This window comes from Scomber japonicus, chromosome 6 (assembly GCF_027409825.1).
Source record: "Scomber japonicus isolate fScoJap1 chromosome 6, fScoJap1.pri, whole genome shotgun sequence".
Lineage (NCBI taxonomy): Eukaryota > Metazoa > Chordata > Actinopteri > Scombriformes > Scombridae > Scomber > Scomber japonicus.
In genome coordinates, this window is record NC_070583.1 from 7,555,329 (window position 1) to 7,560,534 (window position 5,206).

Here is a 5,206-nt window from a genome sequence, read left to right on the forward strand (position 1 = left end):
GAAAGTTAGAAAGTGTTAGAAAGTGTTAAATTGGTGTTTTAGATTTACCTAATTACATAAAACTGCTTTAGTGAAGTGCCTCTCTGTCCTACCTTTGAAACAAAGATAAACATGTCTTTTGAAAAACAGTGTGTCAAGTTATTATTAGAGAACCAGATAACAAGCTCAGTTAGCAAGAAAAGTCCTTATTGAATGAAATGATTTACACTTCCAAGCACAAAATGTCCGGTGGGAGGAAACAGCACAGTACAAACAATAGATAGAAGTTCATGTCTGTTATGAATGACTAACACTGGCATGTCACAGCTGGCTAGCATTTTAGCAGTTAGTTTGCCAGCTACACCAAGTTTCCTTCTAATAGTCAATATGTAACCAAGCTTCTATAACCAAATGTTAAAAGACACACAGATAAATGGGCCTTTACTGGATGTGAGAGACACTGTGGGTTAAACTACACTAGTTTGAATTATTACAAGAGTAGAAACTAGATCCCATTTGGGACCAGAAAATCATTTGCATGGTGACGAAAAAGCCCTTAATGAATGCAAAGTGAGCAAAGAATGCTCTCAAGGATGTAGCCGGGAAATGTGTCTTTGTTAACGATCAAGAGAATGCCTCATAACCTAAACCCCAGAGGAGTCACCACAACATGCAAACCCCTGGTAATCCACAAAAGACCAAAGCAAGCAAAGAGCTTCAAGGGGGAGGGATTGAACATCCTCAGCTGGCCAAGTCAACCACCTGATCTCACTCTGATTGAGCTACAGTCAACATGCTGAAGACCACTGTGTAGTAAAGGAAGAGAGACTCTACAACCAGCAAGAGCTGAAGATGTCTGCTGTGAAGTTCTGGGAGAACATCACCAGGAAACATACAAAAGACCTGCTCTGGTCTGAGCTCTTAAAATTTAGCATATTTTTGTTTTTTTTTTCAAATTGAATGGGCTTTAGTACAGAGCCTGAAGAAGAAAACATGTATAATAATAATAATGTTTTTTCATCTCAGAGATTAAACAAAAAACGCTCATTTTCTTTTCCATCAATTGCAATTGAAAGTATTTGTAAAAATACACTAGACAAAGCTTAAATATAATTATGTTTACCTTGTTTATGGTAACATCCAGAGCCCGTTTGAATGACCCACTGACAGCTTTGTAAGTAGAAAGTAAGGGTAAGCTCAGCCAGGCACCCATCTTTTACAAATATTTGTTGTACTTCCATGAAGGTGACACCCCTTTGGTGAAGATATATTTTCATAAGGGGTCATGCATAGAGTCTTATGATAAAAAGTAGGAAATAAGGGCTGTAATTTTCCAGGAGATATTCCATTTAATGGATTTGTATGCGGTTCCTGACAAATGGTTAGATAAAATAGAACCACTCGCAGTTGAGCGGGGGCAACAGCGCCCCCCATAACTTAAAAACATCTCAGTGCAGTTAAACAAGCACGAATATAGTCATATATGATATATCGCAGAATAAACCGTCAAAGAAAAATCCAAACAAACTTCCTATTGTAAATATACAACCACAAATTATGTCATCCCTCCGCTGTTTCTATGGTTAAAAGTTGTGTCTGGTTGCATAATATTCCTAGTAACAGCTACTCCAATGTCTCTGGATCATTTTGAGTCGATTCAAGCCAGTTTCCTCACAGTTTTTGTCTCCATCTAGTGGTTGAACTGTGCTATTGTGACAGATAAAGCCAACTGCAACTACTTTCTAGAGGGCGTGAACTTCCTGCTGGAGGCCAATTTTTTCTTAATCCACCAATATTTAAGAATAAAAAATTTAATTTTAATTTCCCTAATTTCTGAGCTGTGGAAATTAATAAAGGTAAAATAAATTGAAGAATGTTGACTCTTGGATGCCATTTGTCTTTAGATAGTATCAGTTGCAGGACAAAACGTACTGCATTTGTGTTTTGTGTATTTGCATAACTTTTTCTCTGAAGACAGGAATAAGATCATTCTCTAAAGCAAGTGTTAACTAAAATCAGTGTCACAGATAAACACTTTCAATTAGACGATTTTGAAGTAAGCTAAAAGTAATCCTAAAGTATTTAGAATACATTATTTTACTTAAGTATTCCAAGGGAATACATTACAGATTACATTTTAGGACATCATGTAATCAGTAATCTATGGGAATACATTTTAAAAGTAACCCTCCCAACACTGACCACCAGGCACAGACCATGCCAAACATGCGCGCAGTTGCTGTAACCACATCTCCAGAACAGTCTAAATGTAATCTTAATGATAAAATAAATATAAATTGAATATAAATGAACCCCTTCATTAGAATAAATTAATGTTATAATCTATAGAATTATATAACAAACAAAATTATATATATTGGCAGTGGAGCTGGTTGATTATTTTGGGGGGATAGGAGGGCTGCTGAGGCTCAAGCTCCATCTGTTGGTACTGGTGCCAGGAGCAGGGACAACTGAGTTAGTATGAATAGCTGCTATAAGATTACCTGCATTGATTAAATGTCAGTGAGTGAAATGCAAACACTGAATCTTCTGTGAAGATTTAGCAGTAACTAATGTTAGTGGAGCAAAAATAACATGAAGCTGTTTCACTGTGGACTAAATTTAGCTGTAGCTGCACCTGGTTTGGAGATAGAACTGAACCATTTCATGTAAACAGAGAGGGTTGTTTTGGCACTGCAAAGGCTTTGGATGGTAATTTTTTTCCAAAAGCAAGAAATTTGAACCGCTGTTTAATGAGTACATTAAATTAATTTTCTGCCCCTATGCCGTCCCCTTGCCGTTTGCCCCTATGGCGTCCCCTTGCCGTTCTCTCTAGGCGACTCTTTCTGAGGGACCATAGATAGGATGCATCAACCGTTGTTAAATGGGAGTATTTCCTGGTTGCATCACGAGATGTTCCCGCCCTTACCGCTACGTCACAATTTCTGAAGCCCAGGCCCACGAAAGTAAGAGAGAAAGAACAAAAGGAACTTCTAAATTCATGAGACATGCTATAGTGACATGTATGGTTCTCCAATGTTTCTCATCATCAACATTGTGAAAGGCAGAGGCCAAACATTCAACTGACAGTCATAGCCTCACTGGAGAGCTGACATACAGAGTAGGTAAAAGCATGTTGAGGATCTCCCCAACTCAAACTTTTGTGTAGGTCTTGCAGTGTGAAGGCAGGTTCACATTGTCAGTCAAGTGAAGGTTATCGAACTATTGAAGTGATTGAATGCTGCCCTCTGCTGAGAACATGTGACACTTACTTTCCTGTGTTGATTTGTCGCTTTATTCTCAAATCGTTATAGCAGAGTCTCTCAATCTTTTCTGGCCTGTAACCTTGAGTACCTTATTTTTTTTTAGAGCAGGGATGTTGTAGTGAGCAGTATCTTTAAGCACACAATCCCTACATCACAGACACACCCACCAACCATCCATCCATTGCCAGGCTTTCCATTCTCAGGAGTCTGCCACCTAGTTCGGACTGGAGCACAGGAGGACTCTGTAATTCATTCTGTCTACATTTTGGAAGTTCCAATCTGCAGATTGATTGTGAAAACCATGAAAATATCAACTGAGCAGAGAACATGAATATGTTGTAAATAGTGACACAGACTGACACAAAGACAAAAGATTGAGCAATTCACTCTGAGGTTGGGTTGAACAGGACACGGTTTGTTGGAATTTGTATACAACACTGTGGGGAATATTGAATTTTGTTGTGACGTGTGTTACTTGGTCACTGATGGAGGGGTTAATACCTGTATCAGTGCCTTTGTAGGGTTTTGCTGGCTGTAAACAAATAATTTTTATTTTGTTAGGATGAGACTATGACTAGCCAGTAAGAGTCATCTTAACCACCACTGCAGAAAATATTGTATATTTTGAGAACTGCTCGTCTACTGATATATTGTTTAACGCAAAAAGAAAGTAAAATAGAATAGTCTGTGCTACATTGCTGGAAGCTGAATAGTATTATCATTCCACCAAGACCAACAGGGCCTGCAGCTGAGTGCCATTAGCACAGGATGCCAATGAGAGAGACAGGAAAGAATATGGATAGAAATGATAAAAACCAAAGTAGGTCTTAATGCAACATACATATGTAGGATATGAACAATGTGATACTTGATACCTGTTGGGAATAATTACGGTATTATTCTACTTTGTAATTATAGTTATCATGTCTTTTGTCCAACTAATAGCACTTATCAAATTCAGGCCAGCAGCCAACTGCATCTGGGAGTAACCTCAGCACTTGTCATTTGTGAGTGACTCTCCCTTGGTGTGCACGTGTATGGGGAGACATATGAACTTTTATAGATCTTCTTTAAGCATGTGAATCTGAAGATGCCTTAGCACTTCTTATTTGTAATTATGATTCTTTTTATGTTTTGTGTGTGATTTATACATTTCAGCATATCTTTTAATATTATTAATGGGTGGATATTTATTTCCTGAATATAGGCATCATTCTTGGCAATTACCTAGACCTCCAGCCCACAGGGGCAAGGGTTGATCCCGGACTGCAGGGGCGCTGTTGATCTTTTTTTTTGTTTGACAGTAAATACAGGGCAGATTTTATAGCTGATATACATACACTAGAAAATTATTTTTATTGACAATACTGACAGTATTATGTACACATCTGTTGGTAGTGCACTAGACCAACAATAGTGGCAATTTAAGAACCATCCCTTCTAACCTAACTAACTTTAGCAATAAGGATAATGATACATTTATTGATCTCACAGTGGGGAAAATTCATTGCTACAGAAGCTCAAAAAATAGTGATATAGAACCCCCCCCCCCCCAAAAAAAAAACAATGTATACAACAATAAAATTAAAAACTAAATAAAAGACCCTAAAATGCAATTATAACATACATACACACACATATACACACACGTTAATGCTTAACCCTTAGCTTAACAAATACAATTTACACCTGATCCCTAACCTTAACCAGCAATTCAGTACGGACCTTTTGCCTCATTAGGACCAAGCTTTGGTCCCCATAAGGACTATTCCCAAGGTCACAAAAACATGTGTACACAGGCATCTAATTTTCCTGTTTATTAACCAAATGTCATGTATTTTTGTTTTTTTCTGAAAACATCATTCATAAACTGGAGGAAAATGATGGTTTTCACACCAAAATACTTCTGTTTCATGCAAAGTAACATTTACTGTGATTTTCAGATTTCAAAGAGTTTAATG